Genomic DNA, 25,021 nt, shown 5'->3' with positions numbered 1-25,021 from the left:
AATGTGTCTTCATTCATTTTTGTAGTAGTTACAATGACTCAAGAAGGGAGAAAGCAAATGCTAAAGTTAGCTCAGAGAATGGTTTTGAGCTTCTGTAGCGGCGTTGGTGCTTCGACTGCCCACACATGGACCACTTTATCTGACGGTGGTTCGGATGATGTTGTTAGGATAATGCACCGAAAAAATACAGACGATCCAGGTAGACCAGCCGGTGTAGTGTTAAGTGCTGCAACTTCATTTTGGTTACCAATTCCACCAAAACAGGTTTTTAATTTTCTTCGTGATGAGAACTCTAGGAGCGAGGTAACGAAACTTTTAATAAAACTCTATACAAAGTCATATACTTAAGTATAATCTGAAGGTGGCTCATCGATTTCAGTGGGAATGTTCTTTCAAACTGTGAGCTGGTTCAAGAAATGCTACACATTGCCAATGGCCATGATTCGCGAAATTCTGTTTCCCTTCTGGGTGTTAATGTAAGTTCTAAAATCATGCAAAACACAACTAATGATCCACATGTAACTATTGAATTTTGTTTTTGGATCAAACCGAAGGTTTAGATAGACTGGAGATGATCTCAAGAGCTAAGTTCAATAGGCAAACTTAATCATATGCTCAAAATAAGAGAAAGTATTGGGGCCCGCCTCCATGAAAGTGTTTACGTGTACATTTGGATTTTTGGATTCATGTACCAAAAACCGATGTGCACTACTGTTGTGAGCATATCCAATGAAAATGCAATCAACAGTTTTGGGACCAATCCTAAGAGCCTTGGGAGGTGGTACGGTGACTTTAGCTAGGCACCCCCACACTTTCATGTATTTGTAAGAAGGTTCTCTTCCCTTCCATAACTTATAAGGAGTCTCGTCCTTATTCTTGAGAGGTATCTTATTTAAAAGATAATTTGCCTTTAAAATGGCATCCCCCCACATGTCATGGCTCAACCCACAACTAGCCAACATGGCATTCATCATCTCTTTCAACATAAAGTTCTTTCGTTCCGCCATGCCATTTGATTGTGGAGAATAAGGAGGGGTTAATTCATGTATTATGCCACTTTGTGCGCATAAATCCGCAAATGGTGAAACGTATTCACCTCCTCGATCGCTTCTCACACGTTTAATTTCCTTGTTAAGTTGTAACTCAACTTCATTTTTAAACAAGATAAATTTTTCTATTGCTTCATCTTTACTTTTAAGTAAATATACCTAGCAATATTTTGAGCAATCATCAATAAACGTGATGAAATATTTGTTTCCCCCTCTTGTTGGACACATTTTTAAATCGCACACATCGGTGTGAATTAAATCAAGTGTTTCGGTTATTCTTTCAACCGATTTGAAGGATGATCTTGTAAGTTTGGATTCAACACATGTTTTGCATTTCGAGTTTGTATCAATGTGGAATGTTGGTATGCTTTTTAATTTAATTAAACGACGAAGTGAATTGAAATTTACATGTCCTAATCTACCATGCCAAACATTTGAATTTAAAGACTCAATAATATAAGCAGAAGTAGATGCCTTATTCATTTCATTTTCAATAACGGTTACATCAAGTTTAAACATACCATTGAGGGCATAGCCCTTACCAACATACATTCCACGCTTAGTCAAGACAAACTTGTCCGACTCAAACACTAAACGAAAACCAAACTTATTAAGCAACCAACCCGAAACCAAATTCTTACGAATTTCGGGCACATACAAAGTGTTGCTCAAAGTAAGCTCTTTTCCCGAAGTCATCTTCAAGATCACATTCCCTTCACCCTTGATGTCGGTCGTTGCTTGATTCCCCATAAACAACTTAGCATCACTAGCAGCCTCCTTAAAGGTGCTAAAGAGGGTCCTGTCACCACACACATGACGGGTCGCACCCGTATCAATGAACCATCCTTGCGGTTTGTCCCCCACAAGATTGATTTCTTCAATCAATGCCGAGAGCTCGGTGATCATTGCCACCAACGGTTCACCATTTTCATCCACCATATGCGCACGCTCATGCTTAGGCTTCTTGCATTGGTTCGCACGATGGCCATTCTCATTACAATTGTAACAAACACCTTGGAAGTTTGAAGATTGAGGTTTCTTTTTCACAACCTCCTTCTTCGGTCAAAGGTTCACCTTTCCCTTTCCCTTGTTCATTTTACCCTTACCCTTATGCCCCCCTTAGAAGATTGTCCAAGTTCAACCATGTTGGCCTTAGCCATTGGCTCCACACGAGCTGATTTTTGAGCCATTTTATTGTCTTTCTCAATTCGAAGACGAACAATTAATTCATCAATAGTCATCTCCTTTCGTTTGTGCTTAAGATAATTCTTAAACTCAACCCAACTAGGAGGCAACTTTTCAATTATGGCTGCAACTTGGAACGTTTCACTAAGTGTCATACCCTCGGCATGAATTTCATGAAGTATAACTTGTAGTTCTTGGACTTGGGTGATCACAGTCTTGGAGTCAACCATTTTAAAGTCCAAAAAACGGGCCACAACAAATTTCTTTGTTCCCGCATCTTCGGTTTTATACTTCTTGTCTAAAGACTCCCATAGTTCTTTGGCAGTCTTTATCCCGCAATAGACGTTATACAATGGATCCGCCAAACCATTGAGCACGTAATTGCGACATAGAAATTCAGAATGTTTCTAAGCGTCCAAAGCACTCACACTTTGGGCATCATCTTGGGCAGTGGGTATGGGGGCTGTTTTCTCCAAGAACTGTGCTAAGTTCAAGGTTGTCAAGTAGAAAAACATTTTCTGCTGCCACCTCTTAAAGTGGACACCCGTGAACTTTTCGGGGTTTTCAGCATGGTTAGCCATTGTGGTCGCTCCCACATTGGAAGTGTGGGGGTTGGTCAAATGGACAGCAGGGGTAGCATTAGAAGTGTTTGGGGTTGGTCATGTCATTCTTGCAACACAGAAAACAGACCAAGTTAGTAACTCAGAAAAAAAATTTCAGAAAATTCTGAAATTTGCGAGATAAATTTATCTCGTGCCAGATAACAAAAACAGCCCAAAAAGAAGCCTTTTCTGATTTCAGAATGCTAAACCAAGAACGAATCTGTCTAAGTCCAACTTTGAAGATCCACTTCTTGATTCTGAGACAAAACAGAAAGAAAAACTGTTTTTTAAAACATATATTATTTTGAAACAAAACTGGTTTGGATCAAAATAGAATAGTTTCTGAAAAATTAAACAAAGTTTTCACGTTAAGCTATCTCGTACTAGATAGCCAAAAACAGCCCAAAAATGAGCTTTTTCTGATTTCAAAATGCTAAACCAAGAACGAATCTGTCTAAGTCCAACTTTGAAGATCCAATTCTTGATTCTGAGACCAAAACAGAAAAGAAAAAACTGTTTTTAAAACATATACTATTTTGAAACAAAACTGGTTTGGATCAAAACATAATAGTTTCTGAAAAATTAAACAAAGTTTTCACGAAACGGTTTTAAAAGTATTGTTTTTTAAGATTGTAGGAACCGAATTCGTGAATTGAGTAAATAAACAGAACATTAACAAACAGTTTTATTACTCATACAATACAATACAAGAAACTGAAATACAATACAGAATCAAAGAAATAAACCAAATACAATACGAAAAAGAAAAAAAAACAAAACGGTTTGGCTGAGGATCGTGTTGAACACGGGGCCCTTAAAACAATATTTCGAGTCTCCCAAGAGAACTCGTTGTTTCCCAGGGTACAACAGCCGGAGCAGTAGTACTGCCGAAGTTAACCATAAACCTGAAAAAGGTTCGAATAAAAGAAACCAGAAATGTAGAAGAAGAAGAAGTTAGAAAAACCTTGCAACAATGCTTGTGTTGTGTGTAAGGTTTGGTGTGTGTTGCAACTTAGTTTACCTCTCTATTTATAGAGGAAAAACAAGGCACAAGTTTTCAATCCCACCAATGTGGGATACACCACTATAGTATTTTCTTTCAAATACACACAATCACACATCGATATCTCATTCATCAATGTCTATTAGTGTGCATTTGTTGTGTCATAACAACCTACTAATGCACATGTAACAAATTTTCCAACAATATGTTATACTATCTACTAATTCGCGTGCTTTATAGTGCCATGGCGGGAAGAGGGAAAGATCTAGGCGGGCGATGTTTCTTGCTATATTCTCAAACGGATAGAAGAAGTCAAGAACGCACCTTGACGATTTATGGACGTATGGAGATGGTGTGCCATTCATTTCATGGATTATGGGTTCGGGTATTGACTCTGCCTATCTTGGAGATTATAGAGTAAACTTACACCTTGTCAAGTGAATTCCAGTTAATACTTCCAAATATTTCATTTTACTTAGGATTTATTTTATGGTTTTCCGGTCTTATTTTGAACATGAAGTCAATTGCTAGCATGCTTGCAGTAACTGGTTACAACTTTATTTTATTGCTGGTATGGTTTTTTTTGTCTGACATTTATCGATCCGTTACAATGGCTTGGTTTTACCTTAGGAAATTAATTTTTGGTAATAATTAGCTGCTACCCGTATGCTTTATTGCCTACAAACATTTATAACCTGTCTCGTGCCATGGAAATGGATTCATGTATGGAGAGTTAGTGAAAATAAGAGTCAAGACGTGTTTTCTTGATCGAGATCTTCATCTCCTAGAGAAGTCTTGTTTCCGTTACGCTTTCCATGTTTGTTTCATGAGTCCATTCATTTATTATTTCCCTATTATCTTCAAACCTGGGACTGATCTCACATTTGTTTCCTTCGAATTAAATTCGAAAAGCTTGCATCCTTAATTGTTCAAAACTTAGTACCTTTTCTGGAACATAGAACACACTTTGAAACATTAATGCCTTTCAGTTTATACTAACAATCACTTACCCTACCCCACGAATAAACGCAATTTCTGATTTCTCTACTCGTGTGTCGATCCCAAAAGATTTCTTAATCATATTAATGTGTGGCCAAGATGATTATGATAATGAGTATTAGCATAACATTTATCGGACCATGACCCACGGTCTGTTCCAGACACAATCTATTCGTCAGCATGATCTATAACAGCTGATTGATCTTGAATTCGTATGTTAATCGCTTGTTGGATCAACATTGTTGCCTCGTCTTGTTCTTGAGTTTTCTTCTCTTGTTCTTGAGTTTTCTTCTTTTAATTACATGACCTGGCTCCCTACAATAGTAGCATAACCGCTTGTCATATCCACCGCTCTTATGATTCCGGTTTCTGCAATTTGTACTCTCCAATCTCCATCGTCTCTGTGATTAATTTGTGAAAATCGTATGGCTCTGAAACCAGATTATTGGGGGTATCAGGAACACAAATGTGAAAAACTTAAATGGATCAATCAATAGTAATATGATTAATCCTGGTAATTAACACTGATATCATAATAGTGTTTATATACAAAAATATAGCTTCCGAACCGTAATAATGTTTATACCAGATTAACAGGTTTTATCCTAAGTTACCCAACATAACAACGTAAACTAAAATACATAAGTTTCATTAAGTACAAACATACTGATAATAATAATAATAATAATAATACTATCAACCCTAATAATGTTTCTATGAACACATAATAGTAATGGCTTGTTAGGATCCTAAGTAGCTTTTCCCTTGGTTACAGCTTTCTTCTAAGCCAACCGCAAATCAAACACAAAAATTAATCTTGTAGAATAATATTAATATCGTTGAAAACCTGCAACACAAGTAAAAGACTACTGAAAAAGGATTAAGACATGGATTATTCAACTTTACTATAATGATAATAATATTTTGATCACACCCAGACGCTACTATATATCTCTACTCAATACAAGACTCAAAACCCGAAAATGAAAATAACAGCACGTTGAAATAAAAAAAAGAACCGATAAGAATATAGTAAGTAATAGTTTTATCCCATCATTTGTAGTAACGTCAATTAGTGTTTAATTTATCATTGTTTTGATACTAGTGGCATATTATAGTGAAATACTATGCACTTCTCAAAACTCTACAATCTCTGTCTCTTTAATAAGATGAAAACGTTACACAAAGAAATACAACGAAATATTAGAAACATGAACATCATGTTCCCTTCACACTGAAAATGTCTTTATAGTGAAGGTGTCTTTTTTTCCACTCATCCAACCCAAAAAAACCATCTTGTAATCCCACATATTCCATGATAGAATATTGGAAATTCATTCCTTTTCCTTTTCATTAAACTTATCCCTTATACAGGGAATAATACAAAATCTCCTATTCAAGTACAAATATACTATCTTTTATGATTACAAATATTTCCTAATTATACATAATCGAGACCATAGGATACAAGGCGGACTGGATCGTAAATCATCGGAAAGAATATTTGGAAGGCCCTTGGTGAAGATGTCGGCGATTTGTTACCCGGTTTGTACATGAAGAATCCGAATTTTACCCCTTTGAACATGCTCTCAAACAAAACGAATATCCAATTCGATATTTTTCAAATGTTGATGTTGTACAGAATTTCCTGAGCGATATATGACACTTACATTATTACAGTATACTAGGGTAGCATGAGAGAGTGGCTTGCGAAGTTCAAGTAGGGGATTTCATAACCAGATTTCAGCCACGACGTTTGCCACTGCACAGTACTCGGTCCCCGTGTTAGATCGGGAGACAGTGGATTGGCGTATAAATGAGCACGTGATAAGTATGTCTACTCCAAGGTATTCAAAATAACTAAATCAGGATTGTCGATTCTGTAGGACAAATATTCTATAGGATTGTCGATTGTGTATGACTAATATTCTATATTATTGTAGGTCCTGAACCACCGGAACGGACATACAAACGGATTTTGCACTGGATAAACATTCGAGACGGGTGTGGTAAATCAAACGACCGAGCATAAATAATATAAAGATAAAATAAGGATCTCATTGTCGGTTAAAGATTGATAATATTGATTAAGAACCGACCCAACCCAAGGTGAGCTCCCATTGGGTGGGTGATTTATACCATAAGAAACGCAAATACAATAATATATAAAACCTCTATTTATAGCCTAATACTATCCCTTCTAGAAGCCTTATCCAATTGAAGTTAAACAATCGTGCCGAAGCTCTTGTTTCGTGTCCGGTTTTCTCATCAGCTTTAATTATTAGCTTGACCATAAATTATATAACGAGTTTCTTAATTTGATAACACAAGTCACAATTTTGTCCTTACAACCAACCCCTTGACTTATGGTATCTTTGTCGAATCCGTGTCTCGCCCCTTTCGCAAATCAACTCAATAAACCTGAGCTTCTTCAATCACCCCCTCAAGGTATGATCCACATAATTCATTAATTCATGAAGGATTTCTCGCTTCTTTATCCATCTCGGATCTTCAAGCAATATAGGTTAAGATGAGCTCGACGAAATACCAGGGACGATGATCAAATGACAAAGTTTATTATTTCCATTTTACGCGCCGTGAATATAATATGAAAATAATATGCTTTGAATACGGTCCAACAATAACGAAAAAACCCAACCGAATTGACTTTCATCAGTTTGGTCAAACCCCGAACAATAATTATTTCTTGGCCCAAAAATCGTTCCATATAATCAGCTCAAATAAATGAGCCAGCACAAGCATTCTATTTGTCCCAAAAAAAAACCCAACATCCCAAGTTGAGTGATTAACTTCTGGCCCAAACACACATACTAGGCCGAAACAATCCAAGCCCATTTCTTTTCAAACCCATATTAGGGCACACAAAAATTAACATTTTTGATGACAAAGGACAACAACCGCCACTAGCAACCATCATGACATCAGTGATTATCTTGAATAAAGAAACTACATTTCTCGTTTATTACCGAATTCACGGTGATACGTGACTAAACTTGGTTTTCTCATTATTCTGTTGAATGAAAGAGTGAAGTATAGGGCGATACCGAAAATACTTCAATCGTTCATTTCAAACCCCTCATCTTTATTTTTTGATTGTTTTGTTGGAGATCCATGGTGGTTCATGGACAACCCAACACCCAAATCTTGTTTTTTATTTTGAATTTCGATTGTTTTGTTGAATAAACTTGCTGGTTTATGAAAAATCCAATAATTTATTTTCAATTATTTTTGAAATCCAATATTTATAGTCTTTTTTATAAAATTAATTTAATTTTATCAAATATAGGTTAAAACGTGCTCCCATCACCACAACATGCAAGGCTGACTGATCTCACTTAAGCGATTATATTTTTTTTCATTTTATCTTTCATATGATATAATGAGTATATAAAAACTGACCAGTTTATCGTTCGCCGCAATACTAAAATGTATACATTTGTATTTTTACTTAATACAAAGCTAATTAATCTGATGGTCCATGTGTTTTATCTAAACTACAAATGCAAGGGCTATACTTTTTTACTTTAACGATTCCGCTACAACGCGCGGGGTGCTAATTACCAGTATTAACTATAAAACAACAACAACAATAATAATAAATAAAAGTATAAAGACAGAAATATATATAACTTTATTAAATTTTTATTTAAGTTATTGTAACACTTTGAAGTTTCAAATTATTGGCCAAGCTTTTTACTAACGAAGTTAGCTTTTGTTAATTTTTGCTGACATGGATCGCTTATGTGGCAAAGACGTTGATGTGGATAATGACATGGATGCTGATGTGAAATAGTGGGACCCACAACCTTTATTCATTTCTAACACACAAGAACATTTGTACCCCCTCTTCTTCTTTCCTTGTTCATCTTCAACCTCACAAGTGCATGCAGTTACCCGTGCACAGAAGGAGTAAGAACGAGCTTAAAAGAAGATGAAATCGAGTTTACGGTTGTGAAACGGGTTCGAAGAAGATTTATTTATAAAATGATAAAAGAAAATCCGCTCTCCACTAACCCAACTAGCCCGGGCCAAGCAGGGGATGAAGAGAATCCCTACACGCCTTGCGACACATTGTGTTTTTCGGCAGAAAATATAGCCCTCGACTACTTTTTCGAGGGCTTGGAGTGGAAGAGAAGATGTCCCCCGCGTGAAGCGGGGGAACCTATTGGTCGTTTAAGGGTTGTTTCCATCATATTTAAGCAATTTTATAGCCCTAATCATAATAACTGGCAACCAGCCATCAAACCTACTACCTTAGGATGATACCAGAGGAGGAGAAGCAAGTGTTGATCGAAATTGACAACTGGAGTTCGTTTTCCATCATTAAGAGAGTACCGGGTTTGTGTTAGGGTTTTGTGTTGAATTTTCTATTTTTGATCTTCATGTTTTCGACTAATTTGAATGTTATTTTACCGTTGAACATGATTGTTGGCTAAAACACTAGTTATCTAGGCGTTGATGATGTTTTTGCTGATTGTTTGGTGCTTTAACCGGTTTTCGGGATTTTTTTAGGGGAGTTTGAGTAATTAAAAGTTTTAATCAGTTTGTTAGGATGTTATATTGCGTATTTACTGCTAATGTGTTGCTTGATGGAATGTTTCACATGTTATTTGGTTGAATGTCTTTCGATTATAGGTTCATGTTAGGCTGTTTATTGTGTGTTACGACTATTTTATGGTTTCCTGAGCTCGTTCACCATAGAAACTGATGTTTAGCATTAAGTTGAAAGTTTATATTCATTCCTACTAGGAAATCTGACGGGTGATAATCTGTCAAGTTTGTCTGTGTTGTTATGGTTTTAGGTTAAACAATTTAACGTGAGGTTTGCCTATAATTGCCTTAATTTCACTGTCTACTCATTTCGTTTAGATTGTTTCTAGACCACCTGTGTACTTAGGTGCATCAAGATAGTAAAACCGACAGGTTATATGTCTTTTAAGGTAATTAGTGAAAGTTAGTAACCCGAAAAGTGAACCAATAAGCCGGTGAGTTTACACGACCTATAGGCTTTCCTCTTAGGTGACACCTAGAGAGTGATTATGGATCCATTAGGTTTCCTAAAGTATTGTATCATTAGATCCCGGTTCCCGTAGCAATTTCCCTTAACCAATAAAAACCCGAGTCGTCACAATTCATATTCCTTTCCTAGGTAACCATTCTCATATCTGCAGTCGTCTAAGTCTTTTAAGTGTAGTTTTGTTTTCTCTAGTTTAATTTATTTTAATTAATTAGTTTAAATAAAAGTTAGTTTTAAATTAAATATATTAAAAATCCAAAAACAATCTTTCCTTAATTATAAATTTAATTAGCTTTTTAATTCTGGTTTCATCAATTCAATAAGTGTCTCTAGGGTTCGATACTCCCAGACTTCCCATAGCTAAACTACACTCGATAGGTGCACTTGCCTATTGTTAGTGGTTTGGTTTATGGTTATCTAGGTTTTTATTACTAGGTGTGTTTAGTCCATTTTTTATTGAAAATCCATAGACTACTTTGTACACATCAACCACCACTACGACCATCATATAAAAATAACTTGCTAGAAACCTGCAACTTACGTGGAAATATCCCTGGTCTTCGCTTAGTCATTTTTTTGCACATATCCAAACCCGATCAGATCTAAAGTCGATTTCAGTTCTAAACCAAAAGATTTGCACACACATCTACTGTTAATTTGAGGTCTGATAAGGTCTGATCCAAAGAGAGAAAAAAGACACGCAAAGATGAAGGTTGCCCGAAAAACATGGTTGTTTTAGGCACTTTCGTGGTAGAGGGTAGCAATGGTGGTGTTGGCTATGGTGTAGTGGTGGTAATGTGGTGCTCTATTTGGGTGGGGTAGTTGTCGTGAGGTTGAAGATGAACCGGTGAGGAAAAATATGGAGGAGTAGGGATGAGTTTGTGTGCTAGAAATGAATAAAGGTTGTGTGCCCCCATGGTTTTTCCACGTCAGCATCCATGTCATCATCCACGTCAACGTTTTTTGACACATAAGTAATTTAAGTTAGCAAAAACTAACGGAATCTAACTCTTTAGTGAAAAGCTCGTTGTCGACCAATAGGTTAAAACTTTAGACAATTGTGGTATATTTTTAAAGTTCAGCTTAATGCTAACCAACAAGACAAAGTTTGAATTATTAAAATCTGATATCCCATAAATAAAAATGGAGTGCAGAAGGAATAATGAGAATTTAGTTTAAATGCTAGTTTTCTAAAAATAGGAAGCCATAGGAAGGATATCAAACAAATTTCGATTGAACTTGAACTAGCGGCATTGGGATGTCTAGTCAAACTCTACGATGTTAGATTTAGGTTTTCGCTTTTGGATTTCTAGCTTGTAGATTTTACAATTTCTGTTCAGATCATTGCGTCTTTTTATATATTATTGTGTTTTTTGTTTATTTTCGTCATTTTATCGTTTTTCCTCGACATTGTTTTATATTACTCAATATTATATCATATTTTGTGATTTACTGTGTCTTTGTGCCCTTCCTAGATTTAGGATACTGTGTAGAATAACTTAACTCGTAATTCTATTATTATTTAAAATAGTAATAGTAAAAACAAAAATAAAAGGAATAAATAGGCATTTATTTGGTGATACTAATTTAAATGCATTGTCTGTGAGTCTCTGATAATCTTAATTCTTAAATGCAGTCTCTCTTTTTCTATATATGAATTTAAATCTTGCTTTTATTATATTAATTATCTAAAGCATTTATGATAATGTTACGATGGAGTGGTAGGTGAGAAACTTGGTGTTTTATGTGACTCAATTCTTGCATGCGTCATTTAGTTTGAATGATGTTTGGAGACTAAACGAGTAGGCGACTCTCACCAGTTCTATCGTTGAAATGAACAAGTTTTATCTCATCATATTTTCGTGCCTTCGGGCTAGTTTTCACGCGGCGTTGTCCATAAGTGAGAGTTTTTCCCATATTAAAAGACGAGTATATCTTGATATGATGAATTTAACTACCAACTTATCTGAAGGATTCTTTAGCCGTTCAAAAAAATATTATTATACTTAATATTTAAATATTGTTAATTTCAAAGTTTCTGTTACAGTTAATGTCACCTTTTTTGTTATTAATAAAAAGTTGTTCCTAAAACCAAAAAAAAAAAAAAGGCTTGACAAAATTAATGATATGTTATTAATTTTTTTTGATGGTTTACTAATATTTATAACAAAACAGGTGAATATCAATATAAATAAAAGAAATAGATTTTTAAATAATAAATTATTCTAAAAGTTGCTAACCATTAAATTAAAAAATGAAACTTGTTTTTTAAAATTACAGAAATACGAATTATGTTTAATTTTTAAAGTTAACATTGACCCAAATTCACTGACTAGATGTGATTCTGGCTGAGATGTACCACATTTGATAGATTTTTAGTAACTAGACGGAGTTTAATAAACTCGCATCGTCGACAGACCTTGTAGTAAAAACTCGGCTTTATAAACTTACTTTTACAACATTGAACCCAAGTGTTTATTGCTTTTATAATTGAGTACTTCATGATATTTTTGATTATATTTATAAAAAAGTGACTTAATCATTATAAATTCACACGTGAAACAAATGCTAGCTCATATAGTAATTCACATTAATATTCGATAACATTTTATTATTAAACATGTAGCTGGTTTGATCATGTGAATCCACTTTGGAAAATCTAAACTTGTCCAAACGGCTTGTAACCAATGTCCGCTTAAAAGAAAAAAAAGATTGTTTGTTTTTACGAGAGAACTTTTTCTTTTATTAAATAGTTGGAGTATTATTAAGATATCTTAATTAGTCATAAAACTAAAATGTTATGGCCATAGATGAAAATTTACGTCATATTGAAAGACGAGTATATCTTAATGTGATGAATTTAAATACTATCTTATCTAAAGGAGTTTAGCCGTTTTTATACTTAATATTTACATACTATTAGTTTCAAAGTTTCTGCTATAGTTAATGTTCACTTTTTTGGTTTCAGTTATTAATAAAAAGTTATTCAAAAAAAACAAAAAAACGCTTGACAAAATTAATAAAAAGTTATTAATTTTTTGATGTTATATATATATATATATATATAGGGGATGGATTTTGCGAGAAGTGATATTACTGCGAGAAGTGTGAGAAGTGAAGGTATAACTCCATTAATCCCTAATTTCACTCCCTTTCATATGATGTTACATACATATATTTAGGTTGATTGTATTTAAGTCTTAATTACACATTCAAACCTACCTACAAACATATAAATGTACCGAGCCATATTTAAACCTATGTACCTACACACATACAAACATACGTACACATATACAAACATACGTACCTACACACATACATATGCACCTACACAACGCACCTACACATAAGAAATGGAGTGAAATTAGGGATTAATGGATTTACAACTTCACTTCTCGCTGTAAAAAAAACTTCTGAAATGATCCAATACATATATATATATATATATATATATATATATATATATATATATATATATATATATATATATATATATATATATATAGGGTAAGGATTCGAAGAGAACCCTTTGCAAATTGAGAACTTTGAGAACCATTTTTTACCACTAAAAACACCTTTAAAAAAATATTTAAAAAATTCATAAAACAAAAAATAATAAAAATTTAAAAAAGGTAAAAAAAACCAAAATTCTTATATTTCATTCGGGTTTCATAAAAAAAATAATAAAAAATTTAAAAAATTAAAAAAACGTCGTACTATACACATATGTATAATTTTATATAATCTTTTGTTACGTAATATACACATATATACAATATCATTTATCTTAAATTATACACATGTGTAAAAAAACATGTAAATGTACATATATATGTATATATTATACATATGTGTATATAATTAAGCTAAACCGAGTTTTTTTTAATGAAACTGGGATGATAAAATAAAAATTTTGGTTTTTTTTACTTTTTTTATTTATGTGTTTTTTTTATTTTATGATTTTTTTTATTTTTAGGTTTTTTGTGGTCCAAAATGGTTCTCATAGTTCTCAATTTCAATATGTCAAATATTTTATGTTTAATAATATTTATAACAAAACATGTGAATATCAATATAAATAAAAGAAATACATTTTTAAATAATAAATTATTCTAAAAAATTGCTAATAATTAAATTAAAAAAAATGAAATTTGTTCTTTAATATTATAGAAATACGAATTATGTTTTATTTTTTAAATTCAAAATTGGTCCAAGTACACTGACAAGATGTGATTCTGGCTGAGGTAGACCACATCTGATAGATTTTTACTAACTAGACGGGGTTTAATAAACTCGTATCGACGACATGCCTTGTATTAAGTACTCGGTCTTATAAACCAATTTTTACAACATTGAACGAAGTGTTTAATGCTTTTATAATTGAGTACTTGATGATCTTTTTTGATTATATTTATAATAAAGTGAATCGTTATAAATTCACACGTGAAACAAATGCAAGCTCATATAGTAATTCACATTAATATTCGATAACATTTTATTTTTAAACATGTAGCTAGCTGGTTTGACCATGTGAATCCACTTTGAAAAATCTAAACTTGTCCAAACGGCTTGTAACCAATGCCCGCTTAAAAGAAAAAAAAAACATTGTTTGTTTTTATGAGATAATTTTTTTTAATAAATAGTTGGAGTATTATTAAGATATCTTAATTAGTCTTAAAACTATAATGTTTTGCTATGACACTATCAGATTTGTAAAGGTAGGTATAACAATGAAGAACATATAGCGTTAACGCTGTGTTCCCGAGCTTACTTAACGAAAGAAAGGAAAAGAAAGAAAAACATTTCCATTCATTTCCTTTGTTTTCATTTTCCTTTGCTTTCTTTTATTTTCATTTCCTTTCCCACCAACCAATTCCTTCAAAATTGGAAAGAAAGATTTTACACTACAAAAGTCTCCACTTTCCTTTCATTTCCTTTCCTTTCTCCCCTTAAATGAAACTCGGGAACACAAATTTATTCTTTCCTTCCTTAAATGAAACTCGGGAACACACTACTTCCTTTCTTTCCATCCCTTTCCTTTCCTTTCCTTCTTTAAGTTGAACTCAGGAACATGGTTTGGAGGCCCACACACTCGGGATAACTCTGACATATAGACCACCATTTTGTCTAAAAAAAGAACGACAACCCTTTAATTAGTTTAAAAATCTTATATAATTACAATATTTATATTAAAATCAACTAAGAAAATTTAATATTAGTTCTCTTTTTCTTCACTTTTTCGAGATTCTCCAAAGAACTCTATATATGCATACACACTGAAACACGCTCAATATCACTTGAAAACCACTCTAGGTTTTTGCTATCTTGAAAGCAATTTTAGTTGTCATTCATCCACGGTAACTAGATCTTTTTTTTTTCAAAGCAAGATATAATCCGTAAGTGTATTTACTATATGCTTCACTGTCTATCTAACAAGCTGGTTTTGATATACTTGGTGATTTTTTTCATTTTTATAAACTTGTAATAGGTGAATCTGTAATCGGGTGTAACGTGGTGTCTATTCTTGTCTCTTGCTAGTCGAGATGCGTTTTTTTTTCAATAAATTTAGTCATTAAAAAAAATCTATTTCAACACACAATATATCCAGACGTGAAAATAAAAAAAATAAAAAAATTATAGTGCATGTCAACAAGTTGGGTTGTTAGAAATTGTAAATTCAACGGAGAGAGATTTAAAAAGATTACCCGGTCACTAAAAGGTGACTTTAGTCATTAATTAGTATTCAATATTTTGTTTTTGTCTTTTGTCTTTTTTTTTTTTTCGAAAGGCAGATTTCATATTTTTACTTACTTTTTCTTTTTTTTTAATCTTCTGAGCAAAAGAGAGTCGCAACACAATTTATTTCATCATAACATAATTAAATGCACATATTATAAAAAAAATTTAAGTTTCAAGAATTGTATAATATTCATTTACATGTTAAACCTTTCTTTCATAAGGTAGAATCTTCATCATCATCATCAGACATGAGCAACAAAATGCCCGAAAACAATCTTGATATGCTTAGAGATGATGAACAAGATCCTAATGTGCACCCCAACAAAAAGAAAGGTTACCATCGCCTTGCTCCACATCATATCGAAGTATTGGAAAAGTAAGTTGTCATTTGCCCCTTATATTTTTTTAATTGTATTTTGTATGTTTTGTTGGTGTGACATAATAGATGACAGGATGAGACTTATATCCAGCTGATATGTTTGCTGTAACAAAGCCAAAAGAGCTACATAAGGGGCTAAGTTTATAATTGATTGTAATTTATCACCTAAAATGGAGGATTTTTTTTTGTTTTTTTATTAATCTGTGATTTTAAAATTATCTCCAAAAGTGGAGGATTTTTTTATAAGGGCCACCATCTAAAGCGTCACAAGGAGAGCTAAACCTTTTAACTTGACACATACAGGCAATGCCAAAACATTTGGTGGTCAATTTGGTTCAATGTAAATATATGCCATAAACTTGAGCAAGATCATGCGTGTGTTCAGATTTAAAAAATAAAAAAAAAATAAAACGGACTCTGAAATGATTTGGCAGTCAGTCATTGCATTGTCACACCAAAATTCCATATAAGTTGCTTTACCTGCTGCGACAATGCAATGAATGATCGCCAAATTATTTGGTGAGTTGGTTGTATCTTTTTTAAAATCCGCACATGCTCGTGATCTTGCCCTCTTGGAAGAATACAAATTGATAACCATATGGGTACCACTGTGTATTAAGCCAAACTATCACCAATGGTTTGACGATTTGTGTCAAGTTTACAACGTTTTTTCTCCTTGTGATGCTTTGTGTTGCGGGGTACCTCCTAATAAAAAAGATTTATAATTTGAGACCAGCTTCAGATTTTTCTTGGTCATTATTGTTTATATTCCGTGTATAGGTCTTTTGTAGAGTGCGCTCATCCAGATGAAAAGAAAAGACGGGACCTTGCTCGAAGACTCAAGCTAGGACCATCGCAAGTTAAGTATTGGTTTCAAAACAAACGGACTTATTTGAAGGTAACTTACATAAAAACTAACATTTGTAGTATGATCAATATTCAGGACGAGTATATCAGTATATGTATCGGCAGTTGATTTTATGTGGTAATAATGTTATATTATCTTGTTCACCTTATTCTCTGTAATTAGGCGGTTACGAATGAGAGTCAAGCGTTTCATTAAGGTATCAAGTAATGTGTTATCACATTTGAGCGTAGAAAGTTTCGCAAATTAACGTACTTTCTGTGTTATTTCACATGTATAAATATGCCCCCATATTATTTCTTTATGGCTTGTCTATGTCAACAATATATCCATGTGTTTATTTTGAGAGGTCTCCTTTAAGATATTGATCTGTGCATAGTTGGATAACTTGAATTGGCTGCTTTATATCCATATGAATTTATAGCTGCTTAAACTTTTTTTTCCTAGTTTGTGTGTGATAAGTAAGTACAATAAATTACTAATGATCAATTGGTTTGAGTAGATATGTACCTGGTTCATTTTGAATAATGATTGCACTTCCATATACTCTATAAAGGAATCAAAGTTATACTAAATAATCTATCTCAAAAGTGCCTTTTTGTCATTTTTTTTCTTCTAAATTAGGCTCAGCACAAACGCCTCGATAACTCACAACAGAGAAACGAAAATCAAAAACTATTAGCAGACAATTTGCAATTAAAGGAAGCTCTCGCCAATGCCGCATGTCCAAGATGTGGAGGGCCAGCGGCTACTGGGGAAATGTCCTTTGAGGAACAACAATTGAGGATTGAAAATGCTTTTCTAAGAGAAGAAGTATGTTAGGTTTTACCATAATTTAAAAATTATTTTCCTCACATATTAAATGCTGTTTGTGTAGTTTCTATAATAAGTTAGTTACTCTCTTAATATATATATTTATATATTTTTCTGATAGATTGAGAAGGTATCCGGAATTATTGCGAAGCACGTTGGCAAGCCAACACACACACACCCTGGTAATGACTTACCAGGGCCTAGCTTTAACCCACGAGAAGAAGTACTAGGAGAAATGCTAGGAGAAAATGACATTCTCCGGTCCATGGCTGTACCTACTGACAAGCGAGTTATTGTGGAGCTTGCTACTGTTGCCATGGAGGAACTGATCAGAATTGCTCAGGCTGGTGTGCCCCTCTGGGTCCCAATCTCATATGACTCATCTCAAGTGACGCTAAATGAAGCCGAGTATCTGCGGACATTTCCCAGATGTATAGGTCCGAAACCAATGGGACTGAAATCCGAAGGTTCAAGGGAAACCACGGTTATCTTCATGAATCAGGCAGCTGTTGTGGAAACTCTAATGGACGTGGTATATATTTTTACTGAAATTGCAATCTTTTTATGTCTAGATTCTTATGAATTGACAACTCAATAATCTAACAATGCTTTTTTAGAATCAATGGTCAACTGTGTTCGCCGGCATAGTTTCAACAGCAATGACTCTAGAAGTACTTTCAACTGGTGTAGCTGGAAATTACAATGGAGTTATGCAAGTGGTAAGGGGGGCCTGCATTTAGTGTCTTGTGAAGTCATACCTTAACTAATTCCATGTATATTAATCTACACACTATGGTCAATATTTGGATATTAATTGCAGATGACGGCTGAGTATCAAGTTCCTTCCCCACTCGTTCCAACCCGAGAAAACTACTTTGTTAGGTATTGCAAAAGACTTGATGATGGAACGTGGGCCGTGGTTGATGTATCCTTGGATAATTTGAGCTCTTCATCAATAGTAAGATGTAGAAGAAGGCCTTCCGGATGTTTGATTCAAGAGCTTCCCAATGGATACTCAAAGGTACAACTTCTTTAACCTTTACATCAAAACTTAATTAACTTTGAAGATGGAATAAATGCAAATACGAAGGTAAGTGAATTTTGCGAATTCATGTCTATTTTCCATTTCTAGGTCACTTGGGTTGAGAATGTGGAAGTCATTAATGTGGCCGTTCCTGATATCTATCAACGGCTAGTAAGCTCTGGACTAGCGTTTGGTGCAAAAAGATGGGTAGCAACTTTAGAAAGACAATGTGAACGACTTGCAGGCGCAATGGCTAGTAATAATCCATCGGGAGATGTACGAGGCAAGTATATCCTTAATTGATTTTATTATTCTTTCCTAGTACGAAGAAACATCTGATAAATTGCATCACTTTGTTCATTCATGTGATAGTTATAAATCCAGAAGGGAGAAAGAATATGCTGACGTTAGCTCAGAGAATGGTTTTGAGCTTCTGTAGCGGGGTTGGTGCTTCGACTGCTCATGAATGGACTACTTTATCTGGAAGGGGTTGGGGTCTAGATGATGTTCGGGTAATGACCCGAATAAATGCGGATGATACAGGTAGACCTGTTGGTATTTTGCTATGTGCAGCAACTTCATTTTGGTTACCAAATCCACCAAAACAGGTTTTTAGTTTTCTTCGCGATGAGAACTCTAGGAGCAAGGTAACGAAGTCGATAATGAAAATCCTTAAAAAATCATAAACTTAAATATAATCTGAATTTAGCGCTTCATCCTTTTGTTTTGCATCCAGTGGGACGCTCATAATTCAACCTGTGAACTGGTTCGAGAAATGGTACACATTGCTAATGGCCATGATCCAGGGAATTGTGTTTCCCTTCTGCGTGTTAATGTAAGTTCCAAAATCATGCAAACACACAACTCATGATCCTCATGTAACTTTCAACTTCTTTTATCTTGTAGAGTGCAAATCCAAGCCAGAGCGACATGCTTATACTACAAGAGAGTTCTACTGATTCTACAGGATCATATGTTGTATACGCGCCAGTAGATATTGAAACGATGAATGCTGTATTAAATGGCGGTGATCCAGATTATGTTCCATTGCTACCATCTGGTTTTGCCATACTTCCTGATGGACTTGGACAGTATGAAGGTGGAGTACTTAAGGCTGGAACTGGTGGATCCTTAATCACAATCGGACTCCAGATTTTATTCGATTCAGTTTCTACTGCCAAAATATCACTAGAATCAGTGGCAGCAGTTAAGAACCTAGTTACGTGCACAGCGGAAAGGATCAGTTGTGCTCTAAATCCGTGCAATCTATGAGCAATATTAGAGGCACTACAAATGGTTAGACACTCATCAATCTCTCTTGTTTACATTTTATCTAAAATCGAGCATGCATTCCAAATTGTCCCTATTGATAAATGCAATATATAACTGTGCTTTGGATATAGCCTAACGTCAAGATTACGTTGATTAAAGTTTCTATAGCTATATAAATATAACAGACACAATCAGGTCAACCGAAAAACCTGTAGACACTCTATATTTCCATTTATGTCGTGTGACATAAGCTACTAAATACGGAGTATATATTAATGTCAAAACAATATTCTAGCTTATATATAACACTTACTTGCAGTAAAGAGTGTTGAGCATAATTAGGACAAGATCAAGATAATAATTATTTATAACGAGCGTGTATTATATCATGTAATTGTTGTTTTACAAATGATAGTGTATCTGGATATATATACAAGTTGGAAGAGGTATGATCAACAGATTTACCTCTTGATCACACTGGAACGTTACAATGGTTATGTGACACACCTATAATTAACTTAATAACAAATATAACCTAAGTTTAAACATAATCTAAGTATTCTAGCTTAATAATTTTTACGTTCCTGCGTAAGCTAGATTTCTGTCATGAGAATATCTTTCTTTAGACAATAGAAGTTACCAACTTGCAGTAATTTAGTGTAAGACCCCGACTCCCGGTGGTCCCACAGTTGGTACTCATTCACAATATTTACAAAACTACTTAAACTTAAACAGATCGTTCCATTAAAATAATAATTCAGAGTATAGGTTCAGCGGAAAATTATTAAAACAAATTCCCAAAATCAAATTGAAATGTATTTAATAAAACATTAAAAGAGAATGTTTAATTTTATTGAAACTCCCGACTAAGTATGCCTTCTCGAGCACGTCCAAGCGGTAAGCATCATCCTCTTAACCTGAAACTCACACTAACATGTACAAAAAGTCAGCTTAAGCTGAGTGAGTTCAAGTTTAAATAAATAACATCTTTAATAATAATAGATTTTCATTCCTCAGAAGCTACAGTATGCGACGGTGACTACCGTAAGCTACGGTAGTTCCTGCAGAAAAACCATATCGGCATTAATAATAGGTAATCATTCTTATATATAAACATCTCTATACATAGTTTCCTATATATAAAAATATATATGTATATATATATAACATTCAATAATAACATTCTTATATATAAACATCTCTATACATGCTTTCCTATATATAAAAATATATATGTATATATATATATAACATTCAATAATAACATTCTTATATATAAACATCTCTATACATGTTTTCCTATATATAAAAATATATATGTATATATATATATATATATATAACATTCAATAATAACATTCAGGGCCGAGAAAACGTACAACCCCAACACGTAACATTCCATCAACGCGTGCAAACACGAAGTAGACATACGCAACATCCAGTAGTCGAGACGACTACAACATTCGCCAATTATTGGCCATTCAATAATATATATACATACACATCCATACATCATTCAATATTATCAGTTCAAGGCCTATCCTATATAAATAAGCCTACGCAAGATAATTTAAACGGTTCTTCAAGCAAAATCATTTAAGTGTACATGCTAGCCCAAAAACTTAAAAGGAATTAAAAAAAAGGGGGCATCATGAACTCACCTGAGACAAGACACGAATTCACCACGTGCTAGATGATTCCTAGGTAATCCCAAAACTCAAACACCTGTCGGTTTACATTCAATCAATACTAATGACATCGAGATGACTCGTTTATCTTACGAGATGTTCTAACATAGTTCGAGTTACCTAAACCCTCGACCTCATCAAACTAAATCACAACAGCCCCCGAGGCCTCACATTCACCAAAACGACCCTTAGGTACTCCCGGGAATAAAGAATTCCCAATTTGCTCCCGGAAGTACTAGGTGACACTAATACGCATGTTTAAGAGTCGTTTAGGTATCTAACATCCAACTCAGCCCCGTGTGGACCCAAATTTGATAAGTTCACATCCAACAAGTCCACACGACGCTACACGAGTCAAATGGGTCGGTAACTCGTAAGTACAAAGCACCAACTATTCAATAAACGCGAATTCACGTTGTACCGACCCGTTTGAGTAACCGACAACCAATTCAGCCCAAATAATTATAAAAATCATTTTCCAACAGCCCGTACATTAAACCAAATCTATACAAACTGAATTGGTCATCGCTTATTCATCCCTCGCGTTAAACGCAACCAAACACCATTCTAGACAACCGAAAACTAGTTTTCAATCTACAACTAGTTGACCAATCTAACGAACACCAATGAACATGATTTTAAAGTATGTTATATTAGACATACCTAGGAAGATTTTGGTGCAAAAACCTCAACCAAAACAGTCCCGGAATTGATAAATTGGACAGCCACCCGGTACGCTTAAAACAAGCGATTTAACGATCAATGAGCGAGTTATAATGATCGATTAAGGTGTAAATTACTAGAGAGCACATGAGACTAATCCTTGGATTGAATATTTATACTCTAATTATGGCTGCAAAGAAAGGAAGAAAATGATGGAATGGTTGAATGGAATGGTTAAATAATAAAGATTCATTGATGTATCAAATGAATCCTTTAATAATAATCATTTTTAATAAAATGTCTTGTAAATTGACAATCTAATTGAATCCTTTGAATTGTTTAGATTATATAGGAATTGTTAGGATTGTAATCTCACATTTTATTTAATCTATATTGTCACTTAAGAGGAAAGTTAAATGATTTAACGAACCGGGATAACGAGAAGTTTTCCGAGGAATGTCGGATCAATTCCGAGAGATGTACATCCTCTACAAACTTTAAGTCTTTGAACTGAAAATTAACGGGTGTTACATTTAGTAAAGATATCAACAACTTGTTCTTATGTGATATGAAAGCTTACTTCTTTGTCTTCGTTCTTGAGAAGATCTCAAATATAGTAACATTTGATGTGGATGTGTTTACTCTTTTTATGAAATGCTGGATTTTTTTTAAGGCTATGGCTGACTTGTTATCGCCGTAGATTTTAATAGGTGTGTTTTTGGAATTAATCTGCTAAACATTGATTTTAGCTTTAGATTCTTCTATGGCAATGACAAAATATACAAATTTTCTTGCTAAACTTCTAATTATTTTTTTCAACAACCTGTTTATCTTCAATGATTTCACATTTAAACTCATTTGATTTAGACAGATAATAACTCAAATGCAGAATTTTTCATTTTTTTAAATGTTTTTTTATGTTTATATTATCATATTTACATATATAAGAGTTGTAATTTTACTATTTTACTTTTGTCATTTCCTTTGTATATTTTCTCAAGTATGTTCAGCCTCTTAGATGTCTTTTCTGCTGAAATTCTTTCAAAAATGATATCCTCTGCGGCTTGATAGATAAAACACAGGGCCTTACTGTTTGTTTTTCTATTTCTTAACTTTTTTGTTTGTTGAGACGTAAGCGCAATCAACCCTATAGACTCATCAAATTCACTCTCATTGATTTCCGAGAGTACATGTGATCTAGAGATGTACCTCTTGATCACATCGGTTCCCATATAACCATCCGTATAAACGCTTGTGTGACATACCTATTACTAACTTAATAACAAATATCATCTAAGTTTAGCATATCCTAAGTATTCTTAGCATAATAAAGTTTACAAAAGAAAAGTTAATCAATAAAAAGGTGTCCAAGTTTAATTTATTATTGTACACTAAAATTTTAAACATTCCTATTAATCTCCCTAGCTATATCGCTATATATTATTGTCAACTGTAACTTACATATTTTCTGATACCTACTCATTCGTTTACGTATAATGCAGTGCCATGTCAGGAAGTGGGAAAGATCTAGGCTGGCAGCGTTTCTCTTTATCTTCTCAAATGGATGGAAGAAGTCTGCAAGAACATACATTAATAATCCTTGGACAACGGAGATGGTGTGTCACTCTGATGCAGGATACCATTTTTCATCATTTCATGGATTATAGGTTCGGCTATTGACTCGGCCAAACATGAAGTTTACAGAGTAAACATACACCATGTCTAGTATATCCTAGTTAATACTTCCAAATACTTCGTTTTTTTGCTTGGGATTTATTATGGTCCATGGATTTTGAATATTAAGTCTATTGGCAGCATGCTTATAGCACTGGTTATAATTTGACTGTTTGTCTGATCGTTTTTTTGGTTATGATGTTTGTCTATTCCCTTTGGTTTGGTTTTATCATAGGCAATGAATCTTAGGTTTTAATTTATTTCTCATACAACCAGGCATGGCCTTTAAGGTGTGCGAGCCGCACCCTCGGCTGGGGCACTTTTTTCGTGGGCCAAATTTTTTTTTTGTATATATATTTTTATATGTATTTAAAAATATAATTATTATGTATTATAAATGATTTTTGATCCCTCTTAAAATTATCGGGTCCAAACAAATTTTTATTCTAAAACTACTGGACCCATACCAAAATGCAAAATCAATAATAAAAAAATTAATAATCAGTTAAAAAAATAAAAAGAAAACGTCGATCAAAATAAGGCCTCTTGCGACGCTTCGTCGTTCTTGTTCCCCTTTCAAGTTCCAACCCTCCTTTAGTTCTCTGTGAACAGAACACGGGCCACCGCCATACCAACTCAGTGACTCACCAGGGTATGATTTTAAGTTTTAACTATTTGATTATTTTATTTTATGGTTGTTCTGCTATTTGGTCAAACGATTGGATATTTGAATAATGTAGGTCCCTAAACTGGACAAACGAACGGATTTTGTTATTGATAAACGATCGAGACGGGTGCGGTGAAATCAAACAATCGAACGAATACAAATAAAGATAATATAAACGAACGATCTCTTTATCAAATAAAAGATTTATAATATTAAATGAACCGATCCCACCCAAGGTGAGCTCCCCTTGGGTGGGTTAAAACACCTTACAAACACACATAAACATGAATACAAGTCCCTATTTGTAGCCTAACATACATATTCTAGAAGTTTTCCTCCCCGTTGAAGCTAAACGTGT

The 25,021-nt window shown here is 33.9% G+C and overlaps 1 pseudogene; it reads left to right on the top strand.

Moving 5' to 3' along the window:
* Nucleotides 1–33: 33 nt before the first annotated feature.
* On the top strand, nucleotides 34–19,971 carry LOC143533144 (homeobox-leucine zipper protein PROTODERMAL FACTOR 2-like; annotated as a pseudogene).
* The last annotated feature ends 5,050 nt before the right edge of the window (nucleotides 19,972–25,021 follow it).

The sequence above is a fragment of the Bidens hawaiensis genome, unplaced genomic scaffold (genome assembly GCF_021521415.1).
Source record: "Bidens hawaiensis isolate Kalapana, Puna unplaced genomic scaffold, B.hawaiensis_p1.1 tig00009621_1, whole genome shotgun sequence".
NCBI lineage: Eukaryota > Viridiplantae > Streptophyta > Magnoliopsida > Asterales > Asteraceae > Bidens > Bidens hawaiensis.
The sequence above is the reverse complement of the archived record's forward strand: the minus strand, read 5'-3'. Positions and strand labels throughout refer to the sequence as shown.